Source organism: Mytilus californianus, unplaced genomic scaffold (assembly GCF_021869535.1).
Source record: "Mytilus californianus isolate M0D057914Y unplaced genomic scaffold, xbMytCali1.0.p SCAF_1, whole genome shotgun sequence".
In the NCBI taxonomy this organism is placed as follows: Eukaryota; Metazoa; Mollusca; class Bivalvia; order Mytilida; family Mytilidae; genus Mytilus; species Mytilus californianus.
In genome coordinates, this window is record NW_026262581.1 from 91421429 (window position 1) to 91440613 (window position 19185).

At 31.4% G+C, this 19185-nt stretch overlaps 1 protein-coding gene across 1 annotated transcript in view; it reads right to left on the bottom strand.

Annotated features, from left to right (window-relative positions):
- LOC127726017 (prolactin-releasing peptide receptor-like) overlaps nt 1-18819 on the bottom strand; it is a 49075-nt gene extending 30256 nt beyond the window's left edge. Inside the window, exon 1 of the mRNA XM_052233324.1 lies at nt 18604-18819. The gene's annotated coding sequence lies outside the window, so the exon portion shown is untranslated. The remainder of the gene's footprint in view (nt 1-18603) is intronic.
- Between the last annotated feature and the right edge of the window lie 366 nt (nt 18820-19185).

Consider the following 19185-nt stretch of genomic DNA (forward strand, 5'->3'; position numbering starts at 1 on the left):
GTTTGTTTGATTTTTTTTCAAAGATAATTGTGGTGTATGTTTACAGCGTTTTAGGTGTTGGTTCTGAATTATTGTCACATTAACCTATTATATATTTTTGGGTTAGCAAGTGGGAAGTATAATAGCTAGCTATAAAACCAGGTTTAACCCACCATTTTTACAGACCAAGACTTTTTGAGTTGACCTTGGAGTTCGGTATTTCTGTTAAGACTTTTTTGATTGGTATGACTGTATTATGCCAATTTTTATACGGTATTTTGACTGGGTAAATGGCTGTTGCAGTGTAAAGATATTGATACTGCAAACCAAAGAAGAACTTGACATTCAACAAACCTTCACAAATGTTCATTTGCAATTACCTGATAATTAGTTTAATTCAATCAGAAAATGCAGGATGGCCAAAACTATATCTCAAAGTTGCTTATTTACAATAATGGAGTGTAAAATTGCATGTAAAATAATTGATAATATACCTATTTATACGATATAAAATTAATAGTTAGAACGTTATCGTAAGCATGTGTTTTGTTATCTTTAATACCGGTATCATAGATTAAACAGTTTTTTCTACACTTCTGCAAGTGGTATTTTCTTCTATAAAACTTGCAGTATTCAACTGATTGTGATTTAAAGAGGAAACTGAGTACCGAGAAGCAGGTCACGTGTATTAAAGGAGTTGGGTGTTGATGGTAGATCTTAATAGTATCTGTTAAACTCATTCATAACATTATATGACTGAATATGATTTAGAGTGAAATATTGTATTAGACAATTGTCGATTTTTGAAGACGGCATGTTGACCACAATATATTTTTGGACTTTTGCTGTTGTTGTGATGTCTTATTGGCGTATATGCCACATAAACTTTCATTCATATACAAGGAAAATGAAATAATTAAAGGGAATTTCTCATTATACAATAGAGAATCCAATATTTAAAACTAGTCAATCTAAATGCTTTGATGTTGGTTTAATCCATGTCATCTCGTAAATTTCAATGTAACTCTATAACCCGATTGTTACCAACTGTAACCAAGTTGTACTCTTACTAAATTGTAAATAGGTTTTTCCTGTAAATTGATAGATTATATCACCATATTATCATGAAAATAATACGGATTTCCATGGTACTCGTAATCTTTTATAAGTAACATCTGCCTTAATTAGTATTTGACTGACATGACCACTAACAAATCAGACCAACCAGACGAAAATATGAATCTTTAATAGTGATTTTTTCAAATATAAATTTCCTGACAGAAACTTAGTTTCATAAAATAGGGTTTCCGTAGATATCTGTCATTTTCAATTTTGATGAAGATTTGGTAAAATTCGAAGACCGATTTGTCTTATATGTCTCTTGTCCTAATTTAGCAAATATTTGTTGGCTATATACGATACTTGTTCTCTCTTACACTTTTGATTTTTTAAATAACCATTGCTTAATATTAAGATGAAAAAAAATGATTTGTAAAAAGATACTTTAGAATAATACTGAATTCAGGTTTTCAGAAGAGACTTATTCATTATATGTCATTAGATTTCCTGCAAATTTGTGTAGCTGATGTTAAAAAGTATCATGAATATTTCAATATTCTATGGAGTTCTTCCTCTTTCATATGTAACATCTGCTTATATTAATATATACATGATGACATTAATTAAACTAACCAGACAAAACATTTTTGTTTTAAATTAGATGGAAAATGTTAGATTGAGGAAACGTATATTTTGAATAAAAATGATTTCAACGATCAAGATGAGACCAAAGGTTTTAAAGGTTATCGGGTTATCCCTTTCTGTCGCCTTTTTTGACACGATCATTATTATACAACAGTGCAGAATGACAAGTTTCACGTAGCTTTAACTACATATTTTTTTAATTATCTTCTTTGATCACTATCGTTTTTTCTAAAGGACATCCAATTACATAACTAATATCAAATGAGATAAAGTCGTACCAGGTTGCAAATAGACAAACAAGCTGTTGATCGCTGCACAAAGCTTACGTGTAGATATTCGCTTCAGATATACATAACACTTTATAAGTACAATAATTATATTAATCTGTTTTGGCAAAACATTTCAATTTAATTGATAGGCTAAAATAGTTTTGTTCCTTTGAACTCGAATATCAGACATGATTATAAATATATCAAATAACATTCATAAAGCAGCTTCCTGTCAGATATTTGATTTTTATCTTATATAATTAGTCATATATTAATTAACTAAATGATGAGATGATGTATGATTGAAAATGTGACAACAATCCTAAAAGACCCATACCGTAAAGTAGGCTATCTATTATAATTTCATAACTGGAATTGAATACGACGTTCTTGTTGGGAAGAATACTATTAGTTACATAGTGTGCTAGTGACCTAATACGATATATATGGGGTCAGTAAATTCCATAGGAGGGAGAGCGAAATGTGAAACGAATTTATTTACCGACTATTATTAACTTGTGGTATTTAGACTAGTGGCATATCAAAGTGATCAAGTCTTCAATATTAAGAACCTACTTCCATTAGTCTATACAAAAACAAATGCCAACAATAACAACTTGTTAGCTTTTAATGTGTTTTATGAATTTATTTCAATCGTTCATCATCAATTTCTTCGTCTGTTGAAACCTTTCAGATTTTCCTCAACACTGTGTTGCTTTTACAAAGGGACGTAACATCACTACTAACCCATATGAAATATACACGGTCTCCACACGGTTGATTTTAACCAATCATATTCCTAGAAATGTATAGTTCACTGCAGTAAAGGGCATTTGTGAGACGTAAATAGAAAATTATGTGTTACTTTAGTTTACAAACATTTTAAGCTCTATAACTTAGTTTGATTAGTAGAATGTTGAGAGGCAAAAGACCATAACTAATTTTATATTTGTATAAACCTAACACATTTCTACTATCAACAGGGATTAAAAACCGCTCATCGTTGATTCTTCATAGAACTACATTGCAGAGAAGCATTTCTACTTCAAGGGCAATAACCTGCTTCAAATAATTTTAGAGAAAAAGGGCTATACGATACATGTACATGTTGTGACTTAAATATTCTCAAGTTCAAACCTAATTGAACTGTAAAATGTTCCCATTAATATTTAATCCAACTGGCAACGATAAAACTAGTGACCTTTACATTGTCTACAAAAAGTCTAGGATAAAGGACCAACATATTGCTAGATGAAATCCATAAACTAGAAACACAACTTTAATTGACTAGTAGATTCAGCTGAGGATTGGCAAGAATGTGGAGAAGTGTTTGAAATGGGTAATGTTGTAAGGTTGTTGATCCAGATCAGAATTTAAAAACTGAATGGATCTATGAACACCATGCTACATAATACATCTATGACAACTTCGTGTCTGTTGCAGATTAATCATTATATTTTGTTTGGTGAACCGACTACTAAATGCATTTAAAGATAGTCTTTCACCAAAGACAGGTTTCTATACAATATATGAAGTTCTAAATCGTTTCGAGTTTAAACAAAATGTGAATATTTCAAAATAAAAGCCAATCAAAGATCTTAATAATATTTTCTTTATGAATTTCAAAAAGATGAAATTTATCTTTCTTCACTTTACTTGATACCTGTATTTCACCATTATATTGCCAAATGCTCCACGAAACCTTGATTCTTCTATTTTAGTTGTCATTTACTTTTCAATTTTTAACTTCAAAGATTTTCAAAATAAAATCAAAATCAAAATGTATCATTGATGTTTCTATTCATTTTGTTTTTATCCTATATACTCTCTAGTACTGTAAATGTATGGAATAATGATGATACCTTTAATCTATTGACCACAATCAAATTGCACGCCTGTTCTATCATAAAGAACGTCCAATGCGGAGTGTTTGATATGTATGTCATGGGGTGGCGGCTTCGAAGGGAAGAATAGATGCTCCAGGTAAATAAGCCTGTTAAGTTTTCTTTTTTGAGGAAATTGTTATTGCTAAATTCTATATTGTACGGATAATACCGATCAATCATAAGTTGATGTCTCTGGTGCTGTATTTTTAAAACAAACTCAGTCCGTATGGTCACATATTCTGAGATTATTGCATATTGTGAATTTTGCCTCGAAAAGTAAAATGCCGCATGGGATAGCAGATTTCTTATCTTGCGGGGTTTGGGCAACAGATAAGTTTGCCTGTGAATCTGTCTCAAATTCAGTTAAATAAGCAAAAAAAAGCAACGCAGGACACCTGAGCAGGTACAGATTGCATAAGCCGTATTTGGCACAACTTTTCTGAATTTTCGTTTTTTAATGCTTCAACTTCGCAATAATTAAAAAAAGTAAAATAAAAAAAAATCCGAACTCCATGGAAAATTAAAAACCAAAAGTTCCATATCAAATGGCAAAATCGAAAGCCCAAACAAATCAAACGAAGGGGAAACAACTGTCATATTCCTGACTCGGTATAAACATTTCCTTGTGTAGAAAATGGTTGATTAAAGGGCGCAGGACACTTTAGCGAAAAATTCTTAACTACTAAGGGACATTTTAGCGCAGACATTAGAGCCCATTTTAGCGCGGGATTAATCCGTTCACCTGTATTTTCGATAGCTCATTTTAGCGAAAAACTTACCTGGTTAAATAAAACTCACCTTACTGTAACCATGAACAGTAATTTATACTGGTTTAATGTTTAAGTTGTTTATATGTTCATCATGGAAATACAAGTTGTTGAAACGAATAGAGGAAAGAAAAGTGTACTTTGTGATGGATACCGATATAAGACCACATAAGAATATTGAAAGACCAAGAAATAGCATGGAGATGTTCGGTAAATATTAATTAATACCTATATGAAATTCACAAAATTATATTAAACCTCTTATATTTACAGATAAAGGACTATAAATGAAACAAAAAATATAAGATTTTATTATACACACAACGGTGGATAAATAGGATGAAGTTTTTCTCATTGTTTAAGGCCTATAATTGCTGACATCTCAAGTATCAATTTTATAAACCTCTTATATTTACAGATAAAAGACTGCAAAGCTAGATTAAGGACAGACGAGAAAGCATATATTATCATTAAGCAAACGCACAGCCACAATCATGAAGCTGATAAACGACAGATTGAACGCCACATCCTTCGTAAACGAGCTAAACGAAAAGCTGACAATGATATCTCACAAAGGCCTTCTAAGATCATACGCACAGAGTTATAGAGTATGGATGAGGAAAATTGTTATTGCTAAATTCAATATTGTACGGATAATACCGATCAATCATAAGTTGATGTCTCTGGTGCTGTATTTTTAAAACAAACTCAGTCCGTATGGTCACAGATACTGAGATTATTGGATACAAGTTTCTGCGCAGGGACACAATTCCGTATATCTTTTTTTAATATATATATCATCATGGAAATACAAGTTGTTGAAACGAATAGAGGAAAGAAAAGTGTACTTTGTGATGGATACCGATATAAGACCACATAAGAATATTGAAAGACCAAGAAATAGCATGAAGATGTTCGGTAAATATTAATTAATACCTATATGAAATTCACAAAATTATATTAAACCTCTTATATTTACAGATAAAGGACTATAAATGAAACAAAAAATATAATATTTTATTATACACACAACAGTGGATAAATAGGATGAAGTTTTTCTCATTGTTGAAGGCCTATAATTGCTGACATCTCAAGTATCAATTTTATAAACCTCTTATATTTACAGATAAACGACTGCAAAGCTAGATTAAGGACAGACGAGAAAGCATATATTATCATTAAGCAAACGCACAGCCACAATCATGAAGCTGATGAACGACAGATTGAACGCCACATCCTTCGTACACGAGCTAAACGAAAAGCTGACAATGATATCTCACAAAGGCCTTCTAAGATCATACGCACAGAGTTATAGAGTATGGATGAGGAAAATTGTTATTGCTAAATTCTATATTGTACGGATAATACCGATCAATCATAAGTTGATGTCTCTGGTGCTGTATTTTTAAAACAAACTCAGTCCGTATGGTCACAGATACTGAGATTATTGGATACAAGTTTCTGCGCAGGGACACAATTCCGTATATCTTTTTTTAATATATATATCATCATGGAAATACAAGTTGTTGAAACGAATGGAGGAAAGAAAAGTGTAATTTTTTATGGATACCGATATAAGACCACATAAGAATATTGAAAGACCAAGAAATAGCATGGAGATGTTCGGTAAATATTAATTAATACCTATATGAAATTCACAAAGAAGATCATACGCACAGAGTTATAGAGTATGGATGAGGAAAATTTGCAACCAAAGGACCTAAAATGTGTTACAAAAGCTATTTACAGAAAAAGACGTAAAACACATCCTCCTCTTCCGAAATCTAGACAAGAAACGCATGAAGCACTATCAAAATAAATTTGAGAATTTCTTACAGGTTAACGATGATCAAAATGAGATAATTATCTTAACATGTTCAGCAAACCTGGAATGATTATGCAATGTGTCAGAAATATTCATGGATGGAACTTATAAATATTGCTCGAAATTCTACAATAAGTTTTATACGATTCATGGCTACAAAAATGGGCATTATATACCGCTTGTGTTTTGCTTGTTGTCCGGAAAATCAGAGGAGGTGTTTATTAGCTGCATGTCTGCTGTTATTAAATTGTGCTCTGACAGAGGCTACATGTTTCAGCCGAAAATAGTACATGTGGATTTTGAGGCAAATAAAGGCAACAGTAGTATACCGCTGTTCGAAAGTCATAAATCGATTGAGAGAAAACAAATCCGGGTTACAAACTAAAACCGAGGGAAACACATCAACTATAAGAGGACAAGTGATGAAATTTATGAAAGACTTTTTCCCAAATATCACTGTAAAGTGTTGCAGATTTTATCTAGCTCAAGCATGGTGGAGAAAAATTCAAAAAAGTTGGGTTAAGTGCTGAATACAAAGGGGTGAGTCAAATGAAGGCAAATGGCTAAAAGGTTAAATCGGCATAACATTTCTAGATGATCAAATGTATCTGATTGTTTTGTAGAAGAGTTCATGTCCGTTGCGCCAGCAGATAAGAGATGTGTCGAATTGACAGATTATCTGACCGAATACTATGTAACTGAAGATTCTATGTTCCCACCTAAGCTTTGGATTAAAAATATGGCGCTAAAATGGGCATTCGTCTGTTTATGTAGTTCATACGTGTTTCTTGTTTCTCGTTTTTATATAGATTAGACCGTTGGTTTTCCCGTTTGAATGGTTTTACACTAGTATTTTTTGGAGCCCTTTATAGCTTGCTGTTTGGTGTGAGCCAATGCTCCGTGTTAAAGGCCATACCTTGACCTATAATGGTATAATTTTATAAATTGTTACTTGGATGGAGAGTTGTCTCATTGGCACTCATACCACATCTTCCTATATCTATTGACAATTATAATTTTCGCTAAAATGTGTTAAAAATCTGACGCTAAAATGGGTTCTACTTTTCGCTAAAACGTCCGATTTGTTTCGCTAAAATGTCCTATCAATGCGCTAAAATGTCCTCCGCCAGGATTAAACCTCAGCTCACTTGTAAGACAGTCGCATAAATTCCATTATATTGACAACAATGATAAAAAAAAAACAGACATAATAGGTAAAAATGTCGAAAATAGGGGTACAACAATCAACATGGTGTTATAATCTTAATCACTATAAAACAAACAACTATGTCAACAAAGAAAAACAAAATGGAATATAGACAAAGCAGATAAGCAAAAATGAAAGACAAGAATACAAAAAAAATAGTTTTACAACTGTTTTGATTCGAGCACCACTTATGAGTCTTATGAAGACGACACGCGAGTTTTGCGTACCGAATAATAAGCCTGATATCTTTAATGAGTTTTATGCAACATGAACCTCTTTGAAAAAAAAAAAAACAAGGTGTCATATTACATAATAAGTAGAGAATATAAATCCCAAAGACTTACATATTGAGTAAGCAAAGACTTTTAAACATATTTTTATAATTAATTTCAAAATATAAATAATTTACACTTACGTTATTGGTCACTTTGGTGGGATTCATGTTTCCCAATCATTGAATTTGTCACTCAAGGTCCGACAGCACTATTACTTATTGTTTAAAGCATAGTTGTACATTGTAATATACCACGCTGTATTTTATTAATTATGTAATAGAACTTGGAAGATTTTTTTTTAAATAATTCAAAATGTTGATATACTATTTATAATGTTCTCATTGGTGTCTTTGTTATCTTTACGAACAGCTTGTCAATCTTATAACGAGTCATCAGAAACTAACATTAGAAAAATACCAACGTTTGATTAACAGACTGTTTACAATCTTGGGTCAACCAGGATGAAATCTTTTAACTTCTCCCGCCATCTTCATTATTCTTTGTTTAAGTTTGAAATATGAACTTATAGATTATATGAGATATTAGTTTTATCACGTCATCGTCTTTATCCATTTTGTTTAGTTTGAAATATGAACATAGATTTTATAAGATACAAGTTTTATAAAATTACCATGGTTTCAACATCATATTGACTCTGAAAATAAAACCAAAAGAACCTGTCAACATGCATTCCAAGAGTGACTGGTTCAAACTTAATAACAAACATCCTCTTTCCGTAATGGTGGGTTTTATTGGGTATTGTCTATGTTTAAGTCAGTTTCAAAAGGAAGGTGAAATTTTTTTTATCATTTTTTCCCACAACTATACTAATTTTTGGGCTCGTGTAGTATTACTAGGAATAAACATATCAGCCAAGATCGCCGCATCAAGATTACGTAATTTGGAACTAATATCCATATTGTGCACTGTTGAAAACGTCTTTATATTATAAATTATATATGTTTATGACCAGCCTGAATTTTTATGTCACTGTATGTATACATGTTCATGTAAATCCTCCATGCAAACGTTCTTAAATTCGTTATATTGTAGAAATATTACTTGAATATTGTCCCGCGTAGATTTTATATTGTACAAGCTCGCAATTGCAATAAGTATTCTACGAGGAATGATATTCGCCAAAAGTCATCCAATAACTCTTTGAAACAGGAAGATTATATTGTTTATCTTTTGAATGGAGTTCATTGATATCTTTATACATTACTGCAAACACGCGTATATATCGAATCGAATAGGAAATATGCAATCAATAAGAATGGGCTAACAATTCATGATCCTAATAAAGGAAAGAAAAATTGAAAAAGGAAAGGAAATGTTGCACCGTTTGTCTTACATTTGTGTATGAAAATTACAATGACAAATTCAACTATACAGGTCTTAAACGGAAAATAATAACTTAAGTAAGAGTAACTTCAGATTTTATAATGCGATTGGTTAATTTTGAAAATAATCTGAATGAAAGATGGGAACGATTATTTCCTATGTAGCAAGTACAATGGATGACCAGACTTTATACCGGTCCGCAAACTTAAATTATGCTGCTTCGACCTGTCCATGGACCAAATAAGTTTTAACCTGGTAGGCAGACCTTTTCCTATGGCTTTTTATGACTGACAAACAACTTGACTTTGTTTATGTAGTTCCTCTGATGTTAACTTCGTCATAACCAATTCTGCACACAGTTCGCTGTGTACATCATGTTTCATGGAAAGTAAATACACCTTATCACTATTTATTCCAATCCGGATAAGTTCTGAAATCACACTTCTTTTTCATCCAGTTGAACCTATCTGGGGCCCTGTTTAAACAAAGTATTATGCATAAAACTTTTCAAAGAGACATTTTTAACCGTCGTAAACACTTCAAACAAAGCATTTTTAAGATTTTAATTTGTGTTTTAAAAAAGTGGATCATGATCTATCAAAATCTCAAAATGTTCGCTTTCGAAACTTTTTCTTCCTCATTTCGTTACTGGTGACCTTTGTTTTTGCGACACTTGCCCCAAACAGAAGGTGTCTAAGTGACGTTTTTTTTCCAAATTTGGACTAAATAGCGATAAGGTGTATTATATTTCTGCGGCATGCCAAAAAATTAGATAGTTTTGATCACTTTTGTTATGGTAGAACAGAACATTTTTAGAGCATATTTGTGCAAATATGCGTGTAAATTTTTTTTTTTTAATTTCATTTTTACATTTAACGCAACGTGTTCGGGCTGTGACAAGAATCAATAGATCGTCGCTAATTAACATTTTTGAACATGTCATTGATTGCTGTGTAGTCAAAAAGTAATACATGTGTAATTTAATTATGAAAACAGAGATCTAAATTAGATATGCACATTCTTGAGATTTGTCGATCAACCCAAAAGGCTGATATTTTTTATAATACTATAGGGTGAAAAGAGTATTATATTATTTCACCTTTAGGGTGAAAAGAGTTTACATATGAATTCCGTGTATACTCAATAACTAAATGTATATTATGTATGAAACGTTTAAACAGCAATAAATCTTGAAATATGCAAGGAAATTTATGCGGGGTCAAATTTTTGCGTTTTTTAGGTGCCGTGCACATGAACAAAGTGAAAATTAAACACACGATAAAAACCCCGATATACGGTTTATAGTCATATTTGGTTTAGTATGCTCTATGGTTAAGTTAACTTGATTCAAAATGATTTGTGATCATGCAATGTTTCAAATTTCCGCGATATTAACGAGGGTCGAAAAGTGAGATTACAGCTCTGGGGCACTACGAAATATAGTGTGCTACATGTGTAACTAGATGAAAAGAATACACTTTTTTCCACCAATTTGCATGAAACACAGATAACTATGTTTCAGCACTCCAAAATTGCATTTTTTTCGATCGTAGAAGAAACGAAATAGACTTCACTTTTTATTGATAAAATATCAAAAGAAATAAAGATTTTGCAAAGCATTTTATTTTTGCCCATTATTGGTCAGTACAGTACATCAAAGCGTAAAAGTGAGTCGTTTTGAAATATTGTACATCAAGGATGATTATTTTAATCGCCAAAAATGTCAACCAGTACACATGTCAATTTGTTTGGTCAAACGCAGATCTGTCACAAATCTTTTCAATAAAAAGACCGCCAAAAAGGACTGAGCCAAAAAAGCAGACCTGTCAACAGGATCGTCAGGCCAACTAGCAAATCTGTCAACAGATGTGGTCTGGTCTGACTGTTAAAAACGAGTCTTCAAATCTACCTATGTATACAGGAAATATCAACCTGACCTGTCTGAAGCAACCAAAAAAGATGACCTTTTAAGCTTAATGGTAATGCAAACTAGCTAGACTGTAAAGATTTTTCTAAGAACAGTCAAAACAACCACTCTTAATCAACCACTCTACAGGTTATAACCGTACACACATATGTCTTTATTTGTGTAAGTATGTTTGAAAATATCTTTAAAGACATGGTATCATTTTAGGCGAATTATTTTTTTTAAATAATAATTCTGAAATGTTTATATGATCACCTAACATGTGTCTTTAGAATTTATAAAGCTCGAAATCGTCCCGAGTCTAAAACGGTTGTGAAACATTTGAACAAAGACTATAAAAGATCTTCATATTTTAGATAGTAGCAAGTAATTTTTAATTAAATGCCCCTATTCTGCATCAATATTTACCAGTGTTTTTAATATGAGAACGTGTATCTTTTAAAAAATGCGATTATTAAGAACCAATTCTTTTTTGCATGCAATTGAATGTGTTTTTGAATGAAAATTGAAAAAAATGAACACTTGATGACTTTTTACATATGTTCAAATGATCAAATTTATGTGGATTATTATTGCAAAGTATCTAGATAGATATAAGAAGATGTGGTATGAGTGTCAATGAGACAACTCTCCATCCAAGTCAAAATCTATAAAAGTTAACAATTATAGGTCAAAATACGGTCTTCAACACTGAGCCTTGGCTCCCTCCGAACAGCAAGCTATAAAGGGCCCCAAAAATCACTAGTGTTAAACCATTCAAACGGGAAAACCAACGGTCTAATCTATATAAAAAAAAACGAGAAACGAGAAACACTTATGAACCACATCAACAAACAACAAATACTGAACATCAGATTCCTGACTTAGGACAGGTGCAAACAATTGCAGCAATTTTAAACGTTTTAATGGTACCAAACCTTCACCCTTTTCTGAAACAATAGTGAAACATCACAACATAGAAAGACACACTATAAAATATCAACTGAAATAGCTTAACTCAATCAAAGCACATATTAACACCAGTGAACATACACTGAACAAATAAATTTGACCTATGATACAATGTAAATACAAAATAAATAGACAAAAGGAAGAATAATAAAAGTAACATGTTATACCGCAATGAAATGTTAAACAATTTAAGAAATACAATATGCTGGAACAAAAATATCAGCCATTTGCAATTACTTTAAACACAGATAAATGAAAATAATTTTGTTGTTAGGTATACGTGTACAGTTCAAATAGAGAAAGGAATTTACAAAATAAATAATTTTGATGTTCATAGTACGAAGTGAAAATTTATAGTAATACCAAACACTTATCAAAGCTGGTATATAGACCAGATATAACCCTGAATAACATTAAATAACAAAAAAGCATTACAATTAGTATCAACAGGTCAAATAAACAAGAAACTACAATTTGAGAATACTCGCAGTTACTGACAGCTAGTTAAAAGCCAAAAACAATTAAAAATAAAAAATCATGCATCAGAGACTAAAATCAACTAAAACACATCCCAGGGATTTAGTATTTTAACGTCATGGACAGTCAAAGAAGACATGACTTGTGCAATGCCTTAAAATATATCGACAGGCAGTAGGATAGTTAGGAGTTTAACCTCTTTATAGATCAAAATGAACGTGGGTGTGTCTTTATACATCCCGTTTGAAAAGAATACAAATTTAGTAATGTTTTAATTTGCTGATGACAAAATCGATATTAGTGCCAATGTAAAATATATTCAAAGATCTAATTACAACATTGGTAAGATAACCTTTACTAATAAGTTTGTTTAAAGGTTCGATGAGTTTACACGGATCACATAGTGATTTCCGCGCTTTAAGTACAATATTACCGTAAAATTGAGGATGTGTAATACCGTTTTTAATCAGTTTTTCTACAAGTACAGCCAAATTTACTAATCAAATCTTTGTATCTATGAAAGAATTTAGTAAAAGTTTTACGTAATTTATAGTAACGAAATCCCCGACTTAATAATTTACCAGTGATGCATTGATTACGTTCGTTAAAATCTATGACATCACTACACACACGGGCATAACGAACGAGTTGGGATGTATAAACACCGTATGATGGAGCCAAAGGAACATCGCCGTCTAAAAAAGGAAAATTTACAATAGGGAATGAAAAGTCGTCTCTTTTGTCGTAAATTTTCGTATGGAGTTTTCCTTTAGAGATTAAAATGTCCAAATCTTGGAAAGAACAACTACTGCTGTTTATGTTAGATTTAGTTAAAGTAAGTTCTATTGGGTAAATTTCGGTAGTATATTTAGAGAACTCCGGATTATTTAACGAAAACATATCATCTAGATAACGGAAGGTATTGTTGAATGTATCAACCAAATGTAACAATGACGAGTCTTTACTGAGTTTGGTCATAAACTGAGATTCATAGCAATACAGGAATAAATCTGTTATTAAAGGGGCGCAGTTAGTGCCCATAGGAATACCTACTACTTGTAGATACACTTTATCGCCGAAACGTATATATATGTTGTCCAGGAGAAAATTTAAAGCGTCAATCATATCTTCACATTTCCAGTAAGTGTATCTAGCATACTTTCCTTTTTCGTTACAAAAAAGGCTTTAAACGAGTTACAACAAATAAATTTGTAATGAGATTTTTCAAAAGACCATTTAATCAAATATGAAAACTTTTTCTTGATAAGATTGTGTGGAAGTGTAGTATAGAGAGTAGAAAAATCATAACTGTAAACAGAATTAAAAGGACCATCAAAAGCATGTATTTTATCTAAAACCTCTAAAGAATTTTTAACACTCCAAAAATAATTAATACCATTATTTTTATAAGCTTTATATTACAAAAGTTAATAACAAGTTCTTTGATAGTAGTAAGGGAGGTAGTTAGAAGCACTGATAGATTGGTAGTAGAATACTTACTAGATGCGGAGATGAAACGGAATTTAAATGGTTTTTTGTGTAATTTAGGTAACCAGTACGTAGTAGGGACTTTCAAATGTTCGGAAGAGGCTTTAAGCTGGGTAGTGGAAGTGATATGCTTGTTTACAATTTGACTCTCTGTGGAGCGTACGGACCTGAATGTAGATGAATTTGTAATTTCGTTTTGGAGAACTTCCGTGTGGTATATGCGTCACACCACCACTACATTATGTGCTGCTTTGTCTGTCGGTACGAACACAAACCGCTTTGCGAGTACTTGGAGTTTATTTTTTATTCAAGAAATGGGAATATCATGGACCCTATTACTAATTTCAGAATTGTTTTCAAAATGAGATATACGGATATTAACAGTATTCATAATTTTATTCAAATAACTGTCTAGAGATTTTTTATCAGATTTTTCACGTTTACACCAATTTTTACAGTAGACAGACAGAGCATCTTTAATGACCTGACGACACTGTTTCCAATCTATTTTAGATGGAGGACGATATTTCGGTCCTTTCTTAAGAAAAGTTATGACCTCACGGTCTTCGACGATGTTGAGGTCTCCTGTAAGGACATGACCATAGGGAACATATCTAAAACTAGATGTTTCACAATCTCAAGTGAAAGGAACGTTATTTTCTATATTGACGTCTGATGTAACTGACGTATAATTAAAAATCAAACTTGTCTTCTGCTGTTTTTTTTTTATAAGAATACGAAATAATAGGTGGTTCTATATTATCAAAATATGGAGGTATTTGGCTTTTGATGGTAGAGTCATTGAATATACTAGATAAGTTAATAAAATCAATACCTCTATTTATATATTTTAATTTAAGAAAATGCCGTTTATGATTTTCAGGTTTATCGATACTAGAAAATAGCCTATGATGATAAAAAAAACTGTAATAATACGGGTGTATTTATACATTGGGCTAAAAAAGGGAATTTTATCACACTCCAGAAAAATTAGCATATTATTTACTTATTGGTATCTGACCCAGTTTGCATAATACTTGATGTCTGCCATTATTTTTTATTATAGATAACAGATCAGCAAGTGTATAATTTATACGATGTTTAATACGTTGATTACGGTTTTTGCGTTTGCCATGAGACCTTTTATTTCTAAGTCGTTTATCGACAATATTAATGACATCGATTGAAGTTTTAGTTATGTTCCCCTGTCCTAATATTTTGTCATTAGGGACCCTTCAATATTTACCAGATGGATGGGCCGGTGCATTCTTAATATTATTTCATTAAAAAAGTTAATGACCATCCTTTTAAATTCTGCAACCTTGCCCATCTAAAAAAAACTATAAAAAGAGTCCTTGCCCCTCTTAAACTTAAAGACAATAAAAAATGATTTAGGTTCTTTTTCTATTTTAATATTTGTATGTTTATGTCTGGAAATCAAAGAATAGACCTTGGTGTATAAATACAAAATTCAAAATGTGCAAGTAATTCCACATATATATATATATTTATGTGTGTATCATAAACATACATTTTATTAATTTTAAAACCAGTATGAATATACATTTATAGATTTGATTTTATATGTGCAGCCTCTGATACAACATCACAATTAAATCTCAAGACATAAGTAATAGCATACTATATCAGCCAGCCTTTCATACAGGCTTAAGAAGTGCTAACAATATTCATGCAAGTCATAAAACATATGAAGAAATATTAACCATACTATTAAACGTACTTAATTTATATATTTCTGAAATCTGAGGTCATCTTAAATTTGAAACAGTTTAATGTATCTCTTCTTACGTATTTGTTCTATTAAATAATTGAGGGTCACCACTTTTTCCCCTTTTGTGACCATAGGACATAAAGATTTATTCAAACTATTGTTAACAATCAAACATATATTATCTAACTATCCAATTTGTATACAATTTTAAAAATACCATATTTATTTAAAATAAAGGGAATAATTTAAATTAAGGGACAATAACTCTTAGACTAGTAACATTACCATATGCTGAATAACCAATTATTGTCTTAATAATAGAGCATGCTTATATTTCAAATATACAATATCCCTTTATCTATTTTAATTTTGAAGAAAGAAATTATGGTCTTTTTATAGCAATTTAGGCAGACATGTTTTTGACTTTGATGCAGCTTTTTTTACCTATTAATTAAATCCCAAAATTAGGGGTGTGTGGGGGGGGGGGGGGGGGCAGGGGGCCTGGCCCCCTTTTTGTGGGAAAAATTTAGTTGCTTATATAGGTAATCAATGAAGCATGACTGGAGCGGGCCCCCTCTTAGGCAGTTAGTGGACCCCCTCTTATGAAAATTTCTGGATCCGCCACTGAATCCCTAAATTTGTCAGCAATACATGTACACCAAACTACCAAACAACCTGGCATTCTGTAAGATCAATATATAAATGAGATGGCTGTAGAGTTTTATGAAAATCAAAGTTGATTTGGAAACGTTTCACCAATTTTTAAAGATGACTATCTAAATTTAGCCTAAACTGAAAATTGTAGCTTCTTTTACCTAAACTAAATCCATAAAAATGACAACAATAAACCAAAGTACCAAACAACCTGGTATTCTGTAAGATCAATATGTTAATGAGATAGTTGTAGAGCTATATAAAAATCCAAGTTGATTTGAAAACTTTATACCAATTTTTAAAGATGTTTATCTGAATTTAGTCTAAATTGAACATTTAAGCTTTTTTTAACCTATTTGTTAAATCCATAAAAAAATGACAGCAATACACCAAAACTACCAAACAACCTGGCATTCTGTAAGATCAACATATAAATGAGGTAGCTGTAGAGTTATATGAAAATCTAAGTTGATTTGAAAAAAGTTATAAAAAAATTTAAAGGTGACTATCTGAATTTAGCCTAAACTGAAAATTGTAGCTTTTTTAACCTATTAACTAAATCCATAAAAAATGACAGCAATAAACCAAAGGACCAAACAACCTGGCATTCTGTAAGATCAATATGTTAATGAGATAGCTGTAGAGTTATATGAAAATCCAAGTTGATTTGAAAATGTTATTAAAAATTTTAAAGATGACTATCTGGTATTAACCTAAACTGAAAATTTAAGCTTTTTTTTTTAACCTATTTATGAAATCGATAAAAAATGACAGCAATACACTAAACTCCCAAACAACCTGGCATTCTGTAAGATCAATATATGAATGAGATAGGTGTAGAGTTTTTATGAAAATCCAAGTTGAATTGAAAAAGTTGTAAAAAATTAAAGGTGACTATCTGAATTTAGCCTAAACTGCAAGTTTGAGTTTTTTTTTCTTGCTTATTGGTAAAATCCATAAATTTGACAGCAATACACCAAACTATCAAACAACCTGGTATTCTATAAGGTCAAAATACAATTGATATGAAAATTCTGGCCCATCCACTATACATGTAAAAAAAAGATCTCGCCCATCCAAATATTTCCACAAAAAAGTGCTTGCCCCGCCCCATTTTGCACCGGCCCATCCATCTGATAAATATTGAACAGTCCCTTAAGACCGAGAGGATAAGCTGTTTGAAGTCTTTTTATCCAAAATAATTCGCGAACTTCACGTGATTTTTCAAATTGCTTGTGTGATTCTCCTGGTTGTTTCTGAACGGTTTCAAGTGGTTGGAATTTAATAAATTTTAGATTGTGATTATGCTTAACTTAATGTTGATATATCAAACTTTTGAATTTTTTAGGTCTACGAAAGCGGTAAAGGTGTTCTTGATTTCTTTTGTAATACGCTCGTCCCGTCTGTCCCACATATTGAATATCACACTTAGGTTGGGTTCAGGTTACCACATATATAAGGTTTAGAGTTTTTCAGGTAATGTCACAGGAAAAGGAGAGCGAAAAAGCTCTCCCGTTCACTGTTGACCGTACAGTAATTTGTGAAGTTAATCTAAAACAGGTTAGTCACTTTTTGGCATTTTTTGGTTAAATTTGTGGATATCCACGTGCATTTTTGTTAAACAATCTGGCTGTAGAGGCATTACAAATACGTTTGTTTAAGACGTGGATATCCTAGAAGTTGTGTTGTTAATAGTTTTCTTTCCATTACGTAAAATCATGATAATTAAATAGAGGTATAAGAAAAAGAAAAAAGACCGGAGGTTGTAACAATGAATAAGGATCACAATTAAGGAATAGGAAATAATAGGAAAAGCAGTAATAGAACTCTTACAAAAACTGTTATAAAAGGCCCGACGTAAAGACTTAAGTATTACAATACTGACATATAACAAACACAGGGCAAAAACAGAGATTGTAAGAAATCTTAGTAAAACCATAGCAGGGGGCAATAATAAAAATAGCAGGCGTGGATGAGTATTTATACATCCGTATCTGCATAGAAAGCAATACGGGCCAACAATAACGTATAGTATGATAGATAGTTTGAACGAAAAGTTACATTTTAATGAGATAAAGATAAGTGAAATAAATAACAAAAATGAAAAAAAATTCTTACCTGTCACAGTAGATTAGATTAATGAATATTGATGTTGAAATATTAGGTAATTAGACGCAGGACCAATTTACCTATTTTCCACCAAAAGTTCACAATGTGCATAATAATCAACATATTTCAAGAAATGTTTCTTTAACATAAGTTTATAAACGTGAGCTCGGTTATACTTCAGTGAGTATCTAATCAAGTTTAAGAACGTCACTCCCCATTTCAAGTTTGAATGATTATTGTTGCATGCTTTAAGTATGAATGAAAGAAATGCAAATATATTTTATTGACGCAACAGTTGTAGCTTTGTTAAAACAATCGATTATCGACTAAAGATAAGTTTCTTAATGTATTTTAACCGTTTAATTTATTGAGATAACTTAACCCGTATTTCTCCATTATTTCAACATGTGACAAGCTCACTCTCTTTCATTAAAACTAAATTAAATGATAATGACATAATAAAAATTATAGGAAATGACTTCACAATGTTCATGAACATGTCTCTTTGTATATAGTACAATTATAGGTATATGTTACAAATGTAGATGTAAAAAAAAACAATGAAATTTCTAGAACATTAATTTAATTAAG